This window comes from Zootoca vivipara, chromosome 15 (genome assembly GCF_963506605.1).
Source record: "Zootoca vivipara chromosome 15, rZooViv1.1, whole genome shotgun sequence".
NCBI lineage: Eukaryota > Metazoa > Chordata > Lepidosauria > Squamata > Lacertidae > Zootoca > Zootoca vivipara.
In genome coordinates, this window is record NC_083290.1 from 12,285,699 (window position 1) to 12,305,260 (window position 19,562).

Here is a 19,562-nt window from a genome sequence, read left to right on the forward strand (position 1 = left end):
CCTTCCCTTCCTTTATTCAGATGGTAATTTTGTCAAGAGGTGCAGCACTTTAAAAAATGGTACAATAGTCTGCCGAATCATGAACTCTGTACATGCACAGAGGCTATGTCAGCTTGAAGAGGAAAATAGAGGAGAAAAATGAGGTTTTAACTAAGGGGCGAAAAGGTTATAATCTGCTCATGAAATATTATTCAAATTTCTTAATGTAAAGCTTTGAACCACTGAGGGAAAACAACCTCATGTGTGTTACTGGTCCATCAAGGTTAAGTGGTTGCCAAGTTCCAAAAATCTTAACATGCCAGATTCTTTCCACAGGTATAAATAGCAGAGTACTACTATAAGTCTGTCTCTTGAGTAGTTTATAAATTAATTAAGAGGTTCAAGGTTATGCTTTGCACATGAAACTTAAATTTAAATTTCCTTATGTAAAAATAAATAGATAAAGAACCATTGAGAACCATCAACTGTTTAGAAGCTGCCAATTCCAGTTCAACATGCAAAACTCTGTACATTTTAGGAACATTTCCTGACTGATTTTCACATGAAATAATTTTCCCTTTCCAGCAGAATACTGAGATTCAGGGTGTGGAGAAATTCTTTCAGAACCTTAATGCAAAATTATCTCCCAATGGGGGGGGGGACGCCACCTAAACAAGCCCCTCCACACTTGGAAATTCATAGAAAATTGCTGTCTACCAGTTGACAGACTATGCAAACAAAAGGCTCCATTTCTTTCCTAGCAGGTACTCAGGATGGATACTTATCTCTCATTTGCATTTCACCCCGAAGCATTACCCTATGTTAATATAACCCTCCCTTTTCTAATGTAGCAATGATTGAGTGTTTTGCCAATTCTTTTCTTCCACAGCAAAAAAAAAAAAAAAAAAAAAGTGAGGAGTGAGGAGATACAAACAGTAATTTCATTTCTCTTTGGCGCTTCTCTTTAGCTTATAAATAATCTGCTTCCATTTATTATATCAGTTTTTCCATTATGTCTATGAAATTATTCTAACAATAACCAGGTAAAAATTGTTGTGTGAGTGGTAATCTAAATTTTATTTTGTTTTATTTTTGTATCTTTTTTTTTTTTGTATTTCTACTTTTTCTTTCTGTACATACAAATGTAGCATCTAAGTCATTCTTTCCTGTAAATAATAATAATAATAATCCCTTTCAAACAAGATACATGAACCTCAAAGAGAATTCAGAACCACATAAGGAAAATGTTAATAACTTATCGATTGTGTCCTAATTAACAAAATTTTTGTCCTTTGTTTCCTCCACAGCCAAACTAGGTGAAGTAAATTAAACTGACTGAGTAGACAATAACAGCAGTAATTAAATAACTATGATCTTATATTATTTGCAGCTCCCCAAGAAGAAATTTCTAGAATATTCTCCCCTTTCTTGACTATTTATCACTATTATTTTTTAACTAATTATATCTTCAGGCCCCAACCCCCTGCAGGCCTATTTTCAAAAGGATGTTTTACAGGAAACCAAATTGACATTTTATCTCTTTGATCACAACCTAAGAAGGAGGACCTAGAAAGCTATAACGTTTCAGCAAGGTTTAGAAGTGCTGTTATAGAAGTACTGTTAACTTCCTCCCAGTGACTCGAAGGCAGACAAGAAAACCCCCTTGTTGGAGATACATGCAAAAGCAGCAAGAATTATCTCAAGTTCACCTGATTGCCTCAAGATATACAAATGGCGTATAATTAATAATTTGAAGGTTTTGTGCATTATGTGTTATATAGGAATACTGAAATGTGTCAAATGACTTTGGGACAAAGGGGGAAAGTGAATTGCAAGGACATTCTCTCTCCTTGACCTCAAGACTCTGTGCCCTAGGATTTAAAAGCAGCCGGAATTGTCTCAAGATCATGATGGCCTCAAGACATACAACTGATATATAATTATTAGGTCTTATGTTGCGTGATATTCGACAGAAACATTGAACTATGTCTGACAGTATGTTATTTCCACAAGGAGGGGGAGGTGAACCAATTTTGTGTTTAATTGTTGGGTTGTTTTTTTTTAAAAAAAATGTATAGTGTCCCAATGTTTTTTTTTTGTATTATTGCCATGCATTGTATGCCTTTTAAAGGATCAGGATATTGCATAGTTCAGTATTTAGATTAGATCAACTTATGACCACATTTTCTTGTCCCACCTGGCACTCTGCAGTGTGCCAACCTTCTCTACACATTTTTTAAATTTGTTTTTACTCATTTTACCAAGAATAAGCTCCAAGATCCATGAAACACCAGATAAATGAAGGTATTTATGTCTTGATTTAACAGGAATGATCCCTTTTAGAGTTAAATTTGACTAATTTGGACATGTTTTATGGGGCTGTATAAATTTTAATTTGGCTTCAGTTCTAATTGGGCAAGTGTATCCAAGGTGCAAGTAGCTTTCTTCCTTTAAGAGCAACTGGGCAACTCCCTACAGTGCAAGGCCAGAGCCTATAATAAAGGCCCATAGAAAGCCCAAGGCAAAGGCATCTCTCTCATGACATGTCCAAACCTGTGGCAGCTATGGTGAGTGCCAGGCGACATGGTCAATATGAAAGCCCTAAGGGGATTCACCAGGGATTGTTGCTGTTGTGCCACGTTGGAGGTGTGCAACCAGAGGAGAGCTAGCTTTTGACACCTGAGAACACACAAAAGGGTAAACAAGCAAACTGCACTTTCCAGTCAATATTGGTGGACCATCCTGTTAAGTGTAATACATAGACCATTTTTGAGAAATGCTTCTCCCAAAGTACTAAAACAACACATCTGGTTATTCTTTTGTGGGGCAACAATTTTTAAGAAAAATTATAGCCCCAAATGGGGAATTGTTATAAGAATTTTGAGGTCATATCTATATATATATAATAATTGTTCATAAAACATGTACATGAATGTACAGGCACATGTCTGAAGCAGCACAGGAAGACAGGCCTTTCTGACACCATTTTGACTCTCTCTCTGACCAGGTGTTCCTCTGCAAGGAAGAAGTGGGGTGGGGGGAACCTTCTCATTGTCTCAGGAATTAAAGTGATAATCCCTGGCATCCTGATACCTGACTGCCAGACAAAAGGGTGTGATTAACTTGGCTGGGAAACAGGGAAATGTAAATATCTCTCAATTTTGTTGATTAGGTTTTGGGGGGCAGGGGGCAGGGTCCAGACTGCTCAGATTACTGCCACCAGACCTCCCCTTTCATGATGTACCTATGATGAATCTAGGGAGGGGGGGTCTTGGGCTACACCCCTTCTGTGACATATGGATGATGCTTCTGGGGGGTGGGCTGAAACCAATTTCAAATTTCTTTTTAAGGGCAAGACATCTTTGTTTGGGGTTCCTTCCTTGTTCTCCTGTGTGAGAGGAAGGACCCTGTTGCAACAGCAAAAATAAAAGTGCCTTGCTTCGTACGTCCTGGTTTGGTCTCTGTTATTTGGTGGGCAGGAGACGCTTAAATTCGTCTGCTTGCCTGGATCCTTGAGCTCTCCCTGGGTCAAGATCCATTTCTCTGGGTTCATAGGAACCAGCTTAAATTTTACAACAATTGCCATCTTCAGATATCTTAAGGGCTGTCACAGGGAGGAGGGAGCAAGCTTGTTTCTTGGAGGGCAGGATTCAAACCAACGCGTTCAAGTTACAAGAAAGGAGATTCCAACTAAATGTCAGGGAAGAACTTTCTGATAATGAGAGCTGTTCAAAGGTGGAACAGACTCCATCGGGAGGTGGTGGGTTTCTAAGCAGACGTTGGATGGCCATCTGTCATGGATGCTTCAGTTGAGATTCCTGCATTGCAGGGGGTTTGCCTATGCCTGGTCTAGAAGCTTACCCACCCAGAGTTCATGTTTCCTTTGGAAATGACAATAACTAAAGCAGTTGGAGTTCTTGATTGGAGCGCACACAGAAAATTTGTAGGAGGGCAAGAACTCTGGCCACAGAGGTAAAATGGTGCTGGATTAATAGTTCAAATGATTCAAATTTTTTTTCAAAAAGTCTCTTTGGATAGATTTATTTCTTGAGGTTTATACACCAGGTGAAGTTTATACATCAGGACAGGGCCCTGTTTCGAAAATTCTTCTTCAGCAAATAGTCTTAGAGTCAATGTGTACTGGTAGTTTCGAGTTCCATCTATCCAAAGAGACTTTTTGGAGAAAAAATTGAATCAATTGAACTATTAATCCAGCACTTTTTTACCTCTGCAGCCAGAGTTCTTGCCCTTCTACAAATTTTCTTTTTGTCTTTTGGAAATGAGGCACAGCAGAGACCATGGGGTCTTTATGATATATGGTTTATCTACACATATATACAACCTGAACCTGCAATGGGTGGGCTCACAGCATTAACACTCCAAGAGGTTCTTGCTTCTCCCGTGGCCACAGTATTGGATGCCAGCAGAAATCAGCCATGGCTCTTTCCCTCCTACCGGTATCTGCAATCGTTTTTGAGTCCATTATACAACAGGCCACTAGGTGTCACTAGATTGTTTTGAGAAGAAGAAAAGTCTCTTGTATCATTAAAAACAAACAAAAAACAAAAAACCAGTTGCAGTCTACAAATATATTTGATTTAAAACTATTTGGGCACAGTATGCATCTTTATTCTTCCACTCCCCCACTTTTCATTGCATTAACTCAGAAATTTAGGAACAAATGCATAAAAAGTTCAAAAAATACTATGACATCTTAGGGACTAGCGGAATGAGAATCCCATAAGGTATCACTGCTAAGTACTGCTTTCATCGGGCATGTGGCCCACGAAGGCAGTGGAGGTGTAGGGAATCCCCTAATAGTAACTGCCCCGCTTTCATTAACATAGCTCTAAAACTCTGAATATTCACCAGCCATGCGAAGCGCTGTCAACATTTCCATGCAACTGACAGTTTCCTCATTTTGCATACCGGGTGTTGACTGGGAGCCCACGCAGAACCACATAAAAGCCACAGTAAGTGGAAGTGCTGTGAAATTTCAGGCTCCTCAGTCGTACATGGCCAACAACCCTTGCATAAATAACCACTGAACAGGCTTAACCACATATTTCTGGAAAACCCATCTAGACTGGAGGGGTCTTGCGGGTATATTCTGCAGCACATCACTGACCCAATAATGATGCGTTAGTGGAGATTTTTTACTGCACCATCCACGTATCATTCTGAGCTTTTAGTTGCTCTGTGATTTTCCCCAAATATTAGGCCAAATTCACACTACCACTATAAACATCCATGGCTAACCCAAAAGAATTCTGGGAGCTGTCGTTTGTGATACGTTGGTGCTGAGCATTGTTAGGGGACCCCATATTCCTCTCACTGAGCTACAATTTCCAGGGTGGTTTTACAATCAATCCCCATTTGAAGGGAGCTTTGGAAAATGCAGTTCTCCAAGGGAGATTATAGGGCTTCCCCCAACAACTCTCTGCACCTTTTTAACTGTGGGATGCAAAGGATTAAGTGCAGTCAAGTCACAACAATCCCTAGAGAGTCCACTTGGAGGACTGTGGAGGAACACATGACTAGCTTGTTTTCCTGTTCCTCCACATGCAAATGAGTTGGGGAAGCGGCAGATAAATTCACTAGCGAGAAGCCATTTCCCTCTCTTGGTCCAGACCTCTTGGACTACACACATCTAAGAAGCAACATCTTAGTGAGTCTCCCTCTAGGCTTCCAGCCCAGAGAGAGATGAGATGGAGTCTCACTTCCTATAAGTGAACTTCACATGTATATATCACTTTTTACCTAAGCAAGTCTACCTCTTGAGTGTGCTGTACCTCGAGATGCTTGTAAGTAAACATCTTTGATACTTTTAAGAGCATTGTGTCGTGTCTTTTCTTTTAAGATGGAAAAAGGGGGAAATACCTGGAAGATACACTTTATTTTACAGCCTTAAATCAAGCCTGCGCAAACGCTTTTCTGCTGTGTATTTTGCAAAAGGGGAATGTTTTTACTCTGCTAAAATTTGGTGCTTGCTAGCGCAAGCGGGGATAGGATATATTAAACAATATCTCCTCATCCACATCCCTGAACATTCCCACATTAACAAGGCACAGCTCCCAACCATTTAAAGTGGTTTCATCATGCTTTAAATGTACAGTGCAAAAGTGGCATTGTTCCCATTGCGGGGGCACTCTTGCGTTATCGTGCAACAAAAGTAGGACCAAAAAATACCCCAACCCTGGGAGATTTGGGGTGTGAAAAGTTACCAGATTTCAGCAGGAAACTACATGGCAGGCACTGATTGGAATTTTGCAGGGCCAAGTAGGATTGAAAGGAGGGTCGCATATTGCACAAATTGAAAAGACACCTGTGATGGGCCAGGAACTCCACATTCCTGAAAAGCATGCCAGAGCACCATATTTGGTTTTACATGAAGGTCCCTCTACAACTTGTTTCTTGGGGTGTATTAGCTAGATGGGAATGGGTAATTACCGTGTTTCCCCTTTTTTAATACGTAGTCAGAAAGTAAGCCATGGCAGCATTTTTTAGCATTAGTGAAACATAAGACACCCCCCGAAAATAAGGCATACCTCCATGCCGTGTAGAACGAGACCGTCGAGCGCCCCAGCCAGCCAGTGGGACCCAGCCAGCCAGAGGGGCCTGGAACCGGCTGCTGCTGCAGCAGCGAACGCCTGGAGCGCCCGCGCCAGCAGCCTGGCCTCTCTTTTTTTTGCCTGCCCGAGGCAGCCTGCCGCCCCGCCACCGGAACCGGCGGCTGCAGAGCAGAGCGCTCCGCAGCGCCGGGCAGAGCGCAGTGGCTTGGCCTCTTTTTTTTCCTTTTTTGCCTGCCGCCCCGCCACCGAAACCGGCAGCTGCAGAGCGGAGCGCTCCGCAGCGCCGAGCGCTCGGAACGCCCTGCAGCGCCAGGCGGAGGGCAGCGGCCTGGCCTCTTTAATCTTTTTTTTTGCCGGCCACCCCGCCACCGGAACCGGCGGCTGCAGAGCGAAGCGCTCCGCAGCGCCGAGCACTTGGAGCACCCTGCAGCGCTGGAGGGAGCGGAGCGGCCTGGCCTCTTCTTCTTCCTTTTTTTTGCCTGCCACCTCGCCACCGGAACCGGCCTGCTGCCTTGGTGCTTGGAACCGGCTGCTGCAGCAGCACCGCACAGAGCGCCCAGCAGCACCCCGAGCCAGCTGCCTGGCCCCTCCGAGGAGGCCTTAAGGTACAAGACATCCCCTGAAAATAAGACACCGTGGGGTTTTTTGAGTAAAAAAAAGAATAAGACGGTGTCTTAAAAAGGGGGAAACACGGTACTTCCTACTAGGTTTCATAAATGTAACTTTTGCACTGTCCAAAATGGGGAAGTTTAAATTGACCAGGCTCCTTTTAAATTAAAGATAATAATACAGGCATTCGGTGGAGATGTATGCTGGACTGAATAGCTCTTTTTTAAAACAAGAAACTGTGCTATAAACATGTCTAGTTTGGTCCAGAGATACCCAACAGCATATAATATAACACAATATTGCATTTATTTATTTATTTATTTATTTATTTATTGCATTTATTTATCTAGGGGTCTTAGTGGAACACAAGCTTAAAACGAGTCAACTGTGATGCAGCAGCAAAAAAGGCTAATGTAATTCTAGGGTGAACCAACGGAAGTATAGTGTCCAGATCTTGGGTACCACTCTAACCTGCCTTGGTCAGACCCCACCTGTAGTCCTGAGCCCAGTTCTGGGCAGCCCAATTCAAGAAGGATATGGAGAAACTGGAAGGCGTACAGAGGAGGGCAACCTTGACGATCAAGGGTCAGGAAACCAAGCCTTATGAGGAACAGTTGAAGAAGCTGGGTATGTTTAGCCTGAAAAAAGAGGAGACTGGAGGGAGATATGATAGCCATCTTCAAATATCTTAAGGGCTGTCACGTGGAAGATGGAGCAAGTTTGTTTTCTCCTGCTCTGGATAGCAGGACTCAAACCAAGGTCATGGCCTCTCATTCATGCATAGCTGCCAAGTTATCCCTTTTTTAAAGGGATTTTCCCTTATGCTGAATAGGCTTCCTCGCGAGAAAAGGGAAAACTTGGCAGCTATGCATTCATGGGAGGTTTTAAAGCAGAGGTTGGATGGCCATCTGCCATGGATGCTTTAGTTGAGATTCCTGCATTGCAGGGGCTTGCACTAGATGGCCCCTGGGGTCCCTTCCAACTCTCATGAGTCTATTTATGACTATATTTATAGTCTGCTTCTCCCACAAGCAGCTCAAGATAGTTTGCATGGTCCTTCCCCCATTTTATCCTTAAAACAACCATCCTGCAAGGTAGATTGGGTCCTCCCTAACCAGAGGGCACGTGTTGTGGTGTGACCTGGCAACCAGACACTGTGTTGTGGGTGGGAACATTTGGGTGGCCACAACACCCTATTGGAGGTCCCTCGATGCTGGGTGCAATCAGACCAATGGGATGCCAGCAAATTAGTATCGAGGGACCTCTATTTAAGCCCTGTACGTGTCCCTGAGCTTCTTCTTTGGGGCCAGTGCATCGGAACACCTGCCCACCTCTCCCTATATTTAGGGCTTGCACGCATGACATTGCTATGCCGTCATGTGTCGTCTGTCGTTGGGACAGGGGCACGGCAGGAATTTTCCCCACTTGGCAGATTGGCTGGTGCCATTTGGGTTTCGCCCGCCGCGTAGCAAATCGTCACAACTTGTAAGGTTGCGGATAGGCTCTGGTTCAGGTGATGGGGGTGGCAGAGCGGTCTGGCCATCCCTATGCGATGGGTATTCTATTAAAGGAATCCAGGGACTCTTGGATGGTCTTCCCTGAGAGGGGGTGTGCCCGGAGCCAGAATCCAGTGGGGCATCTGGCTGGTGGACTGGTTTGACCCCGCCTTCCACTATGCCGGGTATTTACCCAAGGCTGACCTATGGTGTGCCCTGGGTCAGCGCTGCCTGCAAGGGTGCAGGGAGCTAGTCGAACCAGAGCCTATGCAACCACTCACTTGATTGTAATCAATAAAGTTGTGGCCTAAATTCTGCCAAAAACCAAACCTAACATTTGAGTCTTGTCTGAATTTATTTGGGGAAGGTTAAAGGGTCTACACACGCAACTTAGACAGAGATGGTGACTGGCCCAAGGTCCCCCAGCGAGCTTCTTGGCTGAGTGGGGATGTGAACTCTGGTCTCCTGGGTCCTTGTCCAACACTCAAACCACAGCACCTGGCTCTTGGGTGGGCCCCACTTGTATCTGCTATCCAAACATACAAGCTGAGTATCGACTGAGCTCATCTGCGACACCTCATCAGTATCCACAAAAGCAAGCACTGATGTTTCCGCTCCCCTTCTGCCCCCCCCCCATCCTGTTTCTTGTGAGCTGGCTGCAGAACCTCCAGTGACTTCTCTGCTACATCCCTGCTCCCAAATATTTCTCTCCAAACCTTGCCCAAGCCTGCAGGGAAAGGTCTATCATCAAGTATGGAATCACCTTCAGGCAAGCCCCCCCGATGGACAGCCAGTGCCCCATTAAAGAAACATGTTTACCTTCTAGCTACACCGAGATTTAGTTATTTACCCACATGCCACAATAGCGTTCTGTCCAAAGCCATTGTGTAACATGATGACTGATTCCATAACCTTGGAAGGGATTTCCAGATTCTGTTGCAATGTCAATATGAGAGTTTCCTCCCCGCAATGACAAAACCGCCTCTTGTTTATTCTCTCCACTCCAGGGCGAAAGGTGGGTCATAAGATAGAAATGTTCCAAGCTCCTCAAGGCTAAACTAATCATTAAGAGGAGAAGACAGAGAATGAGTGTCTAGAGGAGGAATACAGTGGTACCTTGGTTCTCAAAGGCCTTGGTTCTCAAACGCTTTGGTTCTCAAACTCCAGAAACCCAGAAGTAAGTGTTCCGGTTTTCAAACGTTTTCCGGAAGCCGAACATCTGATGCAGCTATCGGCTATTGTTTCCTGGGCACCTGCACCAACCAGAAGCTGTGCCTTGGTTTTTGATCATTTCGGAAGTCAAATGGATTTCTGGAACAGATTAAGTTTGGCACTTTTATTTTTGCTATTTATTTTGCGTTTTTGTGGTTTTTTCGGTTAATTTGTTTTTTTGTGACTGTGTGGAACCCAGTTCAGCTACTGATTGATTGATTGTGTGACTGCGAAAATGGATAAAAGCCCCCCATCCAAACAATGACTATCATCAGTGCAGGTAAGAAAATAATAATAATCTTAATTTTTATCATCTACAATACTGTCTTTTTTTTATAGTACAGTACATTGATTATCGCTTTCATTTTATGGATCAGTGGTCTTGTTAGATAGTAAAATCCATGTTAAATTGCTATTTTAGGCGTTGTTTTTAAAAGTCTGGAACGAATTAATTCATTTTGCATTACTTTCTATGGGAAAGTTACAGGTAGGTAGCCGTGTTGGTCTGACGTAGTCGAAACAAAATAAAAAAAATCATTCCAGCAGCACCTTAGAGACCAACTAAGTTTGTCATAGGTATGAGCTTTCGTGTGCAGGCACACTTCTTCATATACGTAGGTATCTGAAGAAGTGTGCATGCACACGAAAGCTCATACCTATGACAAAATTAGTTGGTCTCTAAGGTGCTGCTGGAATGAATTTTTTTATTTTGTTTTCTATGGGAAAGTGCGCCTTGATTTTGGAATGGACTTCCAGAATGGATTAAGTTTGAGAACCAAGGTACCACTGTACAGTCTTTTTCCTACCTGCCAGCTTAATCTACTCAGGCCAGAGAGCAGCACCAAAAGATGTACATTTTTTGGTCCCACGCTCTGGCGAGAGTCAGTTGGCTCCCACCAGAGCACGGGACCTAAAGGTGTGTGTTTTGGGTGCCGCGCTCTCACCTTCTGCTTGCGTACCATTCCTTCCTCTTCCTCCCCCCCGGAAGCCGCACTGGCTTCTGGAAGTACAGAAGAGATATGTGGACAAAGGGAGGCAGGCAAAGGTGCATAAGTGTCCCATCAGTGGGATGGTATGGGCAGAGTGGGGAGCCCCAAGGGAGGGAGGAGGGAGCCGAGAGCTGAAAGGGGGCGGGGCTGAGTGAGATGGGCAGGGGTTCCATCAAGGTCATGTCCCAACTTGCTTCACTGGGGCATGGGAAGATATGGCCTGCCAATAAATATATGGCACGTGTCTTCTGTTTTGAATGCCTGCTGAAAACCTTCCTACTCCATCAGGCAATTCAGAACACATCTGTCCATAATAGATACCCGATTTCAGAAAAACCAAATGTATAGGACTAGGCGGTGAAGCTTTCCTTTAATGAAGTCCAGTTGCAAAGCAAGCTGGCTCCCCCTTTCTCACCCCGCTTAACAAAGAACCAGACAACAGACTGAGAAGTAAGTTTAAAGTATTATTTACTTACAGTCATGCGTTAATTTTCAGCAGCAGCAGCAGCAGCAAAATAAATGCAGGCAAAAGACTTCTATCTACAGTATAGGCAGCCTCAGGCATATGCCTGATGCTGGAGCAGTTGGATCTGCGTGTGCTCCCATTGCTGGTGGTGGAAGAGAAAAGAGAGAGCAGGAAGGAACAGAAAAACTACTTCGATTCCTCCTGCCCAAGAGAGGAGGGGAAATGACATCACATAAAATCCGCTCTAGCAATTACATCTTTGGGTCTGCCTATCAGCAATGTGGCTCTGTAGTCTTCTCCCTTCCCATGCTAACCCGCAATAATATGCATTGTTAGATTTGACTGCAAATCCATAGCTGCCAAGTTATCCCTTTTTTACAGGGATTTTCCCTCATGCTGAATAGGCTTCCTCGCGAGAAAAGGGAAAACTTGGCAGCTATGCAAATCTCCTACATTGGTCAAAGGGGTGTGTGTTGGACCTTCCTAATTCCTAAAGGCCTTGAGGCCTTGAGTACAGTGGTACCTCAGGTTACAAACGCTTCAGGTTACAAACTCCGCTAACCCAGAAATAGTACCTCAGGTTAAGAACTTTGCTTCAGGGTGAGAACAGAAATCGCGCACTAGGCCCCATTAGCTAAAGTGGTGCTTCTCTGAAGTCTCTCAGCCCCACTCACCTCACAGAGTGTTTGTTGTGGGGGAGGAAGGGAAAGGAGAATGTTAGCCGCTTTGAGACTCCTTCGGGTAGTGATAAAGCGGGATATCAAATCCAAACTCCTCCTCCTCCTCCTCCTCCTCCTCCTCCTCCTCCTCCTCCTCCTCCTCCTCTTCTTCTTCTTCTTCAGGTTAAAAACAGTTTCAGTTAAGAACGGACCTCTGGAACGAATTAAGTTCTTAACCAGAGGTACCACTGTATATCCATACCTTCTGTGAGGTCCCTGGTTGAAGCCTCCCTAATAAGTGGATCTGAATGGGGTCTCATGATGATTACATACAGATGCCTGTGCTTTTGACACCTTATGGGATGACAGGGTTTCTTTTTCTCTCCTTTTTTTTACTAGTTTCAAGCTCTTCTCTCCCACCCACCCACCCACCCACCCACCCAAAACCAGGATCCCACAGCTGTTATCAATATGAGGGGTGCAGCGTGACCAAAAGCAGAGAGTTCGCTTGTGTGGGAAAGGAGAGAAACTGACTTGTCACTCGTAAGCTGTCTCTCTTCTTTCCATCTGCCAGACAGCAAACAATCCCAAATGTTCAACAAGATGGAAAGTACAAACGGGTAACTATGACGAGGGTGATGGTTTGCAGGTATTGGCATTCCCCGGATGCAGACCGCATGGCTAGAGCACGGGGACTTCGTATTCTTCATTCCTGATATTAGGTGTGACACTCGGATCGTGCTGGGCAGATTCTGAAGGAGCCGTTGCTTTGCGGAGAGCAGGTGCTTTGTGTACAGAAGGTTTTTGCCTCCTCAGTAGCTCCGCGGAAAAGAACAGCAGGGAGCGAGGCTTGAAAAGAGCTGTGCTTGACTTCTCGGGCAACCGCTGCCAGTCAGAACAGATACTTCGGGGTCAAGAGGTTCTGCTGCTGAAACCTTCCTGAAAGAAAGCAGGAACTGTTCAAGAGCGAGGCCATTGGAAACAAATGGCACCTTATAAGAACACAGGAAACTGCCTGGTATTGACTCGGGAGGAAGAACGCACAGCGATATGGTTCGTTGGCAACGGGGCATCAACAACAAGAAGTCAATTTTCAGAACTTGGGTCTTTTTGTTGTTTACGCAATACAATACTGCGTGATTCAGATCAGTATCGTCTACACTGACTGGCAGAACTCTCAAAGGTTTCAGGCAGCGACTCTCTCCCAGCCCTGCCTAGAGATGCCAGGGATTGAACCTGGGACCTTCTGCATGCAAAGCAGATACTCTGCCCCCTCTCCCCAGTGAATCATGTGTGTTCCATATGCCTTGTGTGAGCAAGTACTTTCTTTTGTCTCATGGAACTTTCGCCCATTTATTTCACCAGGAAGCCTTGAATTCTAATCTTGGTGGAGTTTCTAGGCCGGAGGAGACAATTGCTTTTAAAGGGGGGGGGTTTAAAACCCCGCAGTGGTTAACAAGCTCGGATCCTTTCTGGCATTAAAATGTATACGTCAGATGCACGCTCTTTCTTCAAAGTTCAGTTCCACCTAATTCTTCCTCCACGTTTTGCTGCTATGTTTAATTAAAGGTAGCTTTACCTGTTTACAGTATATGTTCACCATTCAGCTTATTTCCCCCTGCTTCTAAACCAGGCATCCCCAAACTGCGGCCCTCCAGTTGTTTTGGCCTACAACTCCCATGATCCCTAGCTAACAGGACCAGTGGTCGGGGAAGATGGGAATTGTAGTCCAAAACATCTGGAGGGCCGAAGTTTGGGGGTGCCTGTTCTAAACAAGGAAACTTGGTTTGGGGCAGGGGGAGTTGGAAAATAGCTCTAGGGGTTGCAGAGAGATTTTGATGATGAGATGGAGACTAGCCAATCAGTGCTACCCACCTCCAGTAATTGCTGCAACCTTGTACATGTCTTTATTTTCAAAGGACAGCATACAGAAAAAAATATTGAATGCAATGAGACTGCACAACCCAAGGCCAGCCCTATCATGAGTCACATTGGGGCGCTTGTTATCTTGGGCAGCAGTTTGGAAAGGCAGTGTGATAAGATATACATTCCAAGTACTGTATACAAATCAGTTCAATCTATACAATCCATTTCACCATACATTCTTACTAGAATACATAAGACTTCCCGTCACCCCCTGTGTGTTTACGATTTCTATTATCAGTTGTACTTATAATTATTACTTTGTTCTTTTTATGTTATCTTATAATTTCTTACGCCTTTTCACATCTCTTTACCTTATTTTTTTGTTGTTGTTATTTTACATAGAAGTCATTCAAACGCTACCATAGATGCCACGCCACTATTGTATTTTTCTAAATATTTCTTAAACATGTCCATAGCTGCCAAGTTATCCCTTTTTTTAAAGGGAAATTCCCTTATGCTGAATAGGCTTCCTCGTGAGAAAAGGGAAAACTTGGCAGCTATGCATGTCCCATTTTTGAATAAATCTCTGCTTTGTATTGCCCCTCATCTTGTTTGTCATTTGTGCCATTTTGGCGTAGTCTAGTAATTTATTCTGCCAATCTAATTTTGTTGGAACCCTCTCCCCGTTCCAGTTCATTGCAATCAGCATTCTTGCAGCAGCAGTTGCGTACAAGAAAATTTCTTTTCCATTCTTTTCCATTCACTGCTGCCTTCCCACAGCCCACCAGAACTAGTGTCCCCCCTTGCCAGCTGCTCCAATGTCACTCAAGCTCGTTACTGGAAGCAGACCGCCTGGGCACTTTGGCAAAGTTGCAGCTGCCAGCCATTCAGGTTGCATGGCACCCCAAAATGCACATTTTGGGGTGCTGTGCAAGAATGCTGCCCCCCAAAAGTACAGTGATCTTGTGTGCCCCCCACAAATGCATATTTTGGTCCCATGCCCGCCAAAAGTAGAGTCTGAAATCACGCAAGACTGAAGTGGCCATTTTGGCCACTGTCCCCTTGCGAGAAAAAAACGGGATGTTCCATTTTTTTCCTGGGGCAGTTGACACATATGGCAATCCACAGAGTGACTTAGCAGCCAACCAGAGAATTCTTGGAACATCTTATGTTAAATCTTAAAACGCTGGTCCAGGCAGGAAGGGGAGTGAAATATACTCGGAGTCGAGAGTGAATTTCATGCTCTTTATTCAGCTTGTAGTAGCAAAAGAAGAATGGCTCTTTCCCCAAAACGTCTGCTATATATACATTATTTACACAATGGGCCTTGCGTGATTGGCTACTTCAGGGCTGCTCCTGTAGGCCAATCAGGTTGCGGATTCAATTCCGCCAGGAGCCTGATTAGCTGCTCCTGCAGGCCAATCAGGTTGCTGACTCGCTTCATCCAGGAGCCTGATTGGCTGCTCCTGCAGGCTAATCAGGTTGCTGATTCACTTCCACCTGGAGCTGGATTGGGTGGCTCCTGCAGACCAATCAGACTGCTGCATTCTGGATCCTATTGTTCTAGGATTCAGCTCAGTACATAACAGGGAGGCAGTTTCCCATCCTCACAAGGACCAGCCAATCAGCTGCAAACAGGAAGAAGCGCTTGCTCCCAATAAGGCCGATCGTGCCCAGAAGGTTGTACAGTGCTACCTCGACTTACGAATGACTCGACTTACAAATGTTTCGACTTACGAACGGAGCTCCGTCCGCCATCTTGGATGCGGTTTAGATAGGATTTTTTCGGCTTACGAATTTTTAGATAGGGTTGCTTCGACTTACGAATTTTTTCTCCCAATGCATTCCTATGGGATTCGACTTACGAATTTTTTCGACTTACGGATGTCCGTTCGGAACGCATTAAATTCGTAAGTCGAGGTACCACTGTTCATCCAGACAATGCATTCATATCTCAATCCAGGGATGTACCACAGAGCAACCGCAGGTTCCCCCAGAAAAGGCTGGCAGGGGGAAAAAAGAGGCATGAAAATTGCTGCTTTGAACCCACTTGCAAAAATATAAGTAAATAAGCCAATAATGATTCGAGAGAACCGGTGGTGACAGTAATAGCCCTCTTTTGTTTTTTAAATGCTGCTTGTTTTCCCCAGGCTCCTCACTCATAGCAGAAGAGAGACTCACTCCCAATTACAGTCTCCAAAGGTTGCGCAGTCAGCCGCTGTTCCGAGCAAGGAGTTGATGGAATTGCTGTGAAGTTTGGCTTGGCGCTCAGAAATTAAAAGCACAGCAGCTCTTGAGGTTACGTCTCCACAGGAGAAATTTAGGGTGATATATTGCAGCAAGTTAGTACAGCCAACACTTTCGGTGGTCCCTTTCGATGTCTGTGGCCAGTTGAAATTTGCATTTTGCCCCACCGCCCTCTCTCTTTCTTACTTTATTGACTGACGGACTGGTTGCATTTATATCCCACCTTTTTCTCCGAGGAGTCCCAAGTGGCATATGTGGTTCTCGTACCCTCCAAGTGTCCCTATTTTTCAGGGACAGTCTCAGAATTACAAAAGCCATCCTGGCTTCTGATTTGGAATGTCCCTATTTCCCTTGCCATTACCACCACCACACTGAGCTTGGGGAGGAGGAAGAGCTGGCGCTTGTCCCGAGTGACGTTGGCAGCAGCGGTGGTGGCTGCGAGGGAGCACCCCATTGCCTCTTTCTGGCCTCTTCATGCCTTCATCATGGTCCCTCTGTGGCCGCCGCTGCTGCTGCTGCCACCCTCCTCCTTAGGGCAGCTCATAGTGGCTACTGGAAAGCAGGCAGCCTTACACTGCAATTCTAAGCATTTTTACTCAGAACTAAGCCCCACTGAGTTCAATAGGATTTACTCTCTGGTATGTTCCTGATCATTCTCGTTAGAGGTAGGTAGCCGTGTTGGTCTGACGCAGTCAAAATAAAAATAAAAAATCCTTCCAGTAGCACCTTAGAGACCAACTAAGTTTGTCATAGGTATGAGCTTTCGTGTGCATGCACACTTCTTCAGATACACTGAAACAGAAGTAACCAGACCCTTATGTATAGTCAGAGGGTGGTGGGGGTGATGGGAATGGGTGATGGGCTGATAGGAATGGTAAACCTGTTGATGACTGTTAAAGACTGTTAATGACTGCAATTGGTCTCGTTGTTGTTGTTGTTGTTGTTGTTGTTGTTGTTGTTGTTGTTGTTGTTGCTGCTGCTGCTGCTGCTGCTGCTACTCTCCTCCTCCTCCTCCTCCTTTTTCTTATTGTTATTTCCTGCCTTTTTTCCTGACAGCAACTCAAGGCAGCTAAAATTCAGAGGGAGAGGGTGGTGCTGTGGTCTAAACCACTGAGCCTCTTGGGCTTGCTGATCAGAAGGTTGGCAGTTTTAATCCCCTTTATGGGGTGAGCTCCCGTTGCTCTGTCCTAGCTCCTGCCAACCTAGCAGTTCGAAGGCACACCAGTGCAAATAGATAAATAGGTAGCGCTGTGGCAGGAAGGTAAATGGCATTTCCGTGTGCTCTGGTTTCCGTTGCGCCAGATTTGGTTTAGTCATGCTGGCTTCATGACCTGGAAAGCTGTCCGTGGAAAAAACGCCAGCTCCCTAGGCCTGAAAGTGAGATGAGTGCTGCAACCCCATAGTCACCTTTGACTGGACTTAACCGTCTAGGGGTCCTTTACCTTTTTTTACAGCCAAAATTTTATTTCATTCCCCTTATCTGTTGAAGGCGTTGTACATTATCCTGTCCCTCGCATATTTTTTCTTTTTTCTTTACAACGTTCCTGTGAGGTAGGTTAGGCAGAGAAGAAGAAGAAGAAGAAGAAGAAGAAGAAGAAGAAGAAGAAGAAGAAGAAGAAGAAGAAGAAGAAGAAGAGGAGGAGGAGGAGTTTGGATTTGATATCCCGCTTTATCACTACCCTAAGGAGTCTCAAAGTGGCTAACCTTCTCCTTTGCCTTCCTCCCCCACAACAAACACTCTGTGAGGTGAGTCAGGCTGAGAGACTTCAAAGATGACAGGTGTGTACATGTGTAAGATGTCTATGTGTACGACGAGATCAAACGGGGGAGAATCTTCCTGATGCAGAATAGGATGTCCCTATTTTCATCAGAGAAATGTACTAGGTCAGGGGTAAGGCATACTTTTTGCCCCACGGGCCCAGATTTTATCTCCCCCACCCAATGGGCCAATTTTGGCAGGTGGACCGGGCATCTCACCCCTCAATCCTCTGATTTCATTCTGGTGTCAGCTGGCTGGTAGGTAGTTGATCCCACCCACCTGTCAAAAGCTGAGCTGCTGGGGTGAGGTGGGGTTCTGCTTTGCCAGTGCCTTCTGCACAGGAAACCCCTGTGATCCTCTGTTGAACTACCAACATCCACCATCCCTGGACCCTGACAATTGGCGATGCTGCCCGGGGCTGGTGGCAGTCCAACAACTGATCTAGAAGCATATGATGAGCTACAGCAGCTCCATTAATGTGTGACCCCAGAATTCTGGATCCAAAACGAATGGTAAAGTTTAGTGCTAGTTTTGTGCTGTGGACCCCATGTTTTGTGCTGTCCCCCCAAACTGACACAGCAAATCGGGGTCACAAGTTAACGCCAAAAATGTGGACGGCACCACATTGAGCCGCATAAAGGTATCCGAAGAAGTGTGCATGCACACGAAAGCTCATACTAATGACAAACTTAGTTGGTCTCTAAGGTGCTGCTGGAAGGAATTTTTTTTTATTTTGTTTCGACTACGTCAGACCAACACGGCTACCTACCTGTAGTCAAAAAAATCCAACCTTGTCCAATGGAGTGCCAAAATATTGTGCTAGTTTGATGCAGCAGCCTTGGGTGAAGCTAAGCAGGTTTGGAGCTAGTCAGGGTCTGGATGGGGAACTGTGTGGGAACTTCATGCATGTGGAGATGGACAGGAGGTAGATTAAGGTCTCTGGGCGGGGGGGGGGGGGGGGATCTGCATTTGAATTGGTGGTGAAACTCAATGGTTTAACAAGAGCATCAGCAAAGAGGATGTTAAAGGGCTGCAGTTCAATTGCATGGCACCTGATTTGCAGGCAGAAGGTTTAACATCCCCCCCATCTCCAGTTAGTGCTGGGAATGTCTGAAACCCTGCCAGTCAGTGTGTAGACAAGGCTAAAGATGGATCAGTGAAGGATCTGACTCAGTGCAAGGCTGCTTCCTAGCTGATCTATTTACTAGGACAAACATTTTCCCCTGCATACAATAACAAACACACTTTCAAATTGGCAGCCTACAGAGACAGTGTGTTCCTTGAATTCCTTATAGACATCCAAGAATACTTTGCATATGATCTGGCACCTTTTACGCAATTCCCTGCATTTATCCCATTAAGTACAATTTTTTTAAGAGGCGCAGTGTTGAGCAGCAGGCGCACGCAGCCTTCCAGTGCTTGCAAAACAGTTGGCGTCGCCGAGAGAAACGGGTATGGGATGTGCATTGAAATGATATGCATGGGATTAGATGTCTTTCTTCGTCTTCCTCTGGGGAGATCTCCCCGGCAGAGATTACTGGAAAGAAAACACTGACTTGGCTGCAGTCCAGAAAGCTTGCCAATGAACTCATGCCTCTGCCTTCCAGATGATTCAGACTTCTGCATTCCACCTTGGTAACACACCAATGTCTGCAGACGCCAATAAAAGGTAATAAAAGGTTCCTGCCCATGACAAACGAACGTTTGC

General features: G+C 45.0%; 1 protein-coding gene and 1 long non-coding RNA gene across 3 annotated transcripts in view; one reads left to right on the forward strand and one right to left on the reverse strand.

Moving 5' to 3' along the window:
- The window catches only part of LOC118097247 (protein spinster homolog 3-like), a 43,139-nt gene extending 31,680 nt beyond the window's left edge, over positions 1–11,459 (reverse strand). For both annotated transcript variants that reach the window (XM_060283115.1, XM_060283114.1), the window contains exon 1: positions 11,334–11,459. The gene's annotated coding sequence lies outside the window, so the exon portion shown is untranslated. The remainder of the gene's footprint in view (positions 1–11,333) is intronic.
- Positions 7,615–18,776, forward strand: LOC132593245 (uncharacterized). Its single transcript, XR_009558606.1, has 3 exons — positions 7,615–7,787; positions 9,664–10,148; positions 12,382–18,776. It is a non-coding gene; the product is annotated as an uncharacterized LOC132593245 (long non-coding RNA).
- The last annotated feature ends 786 nt before the right edge of the window (positions 18,777–19,562 follow it).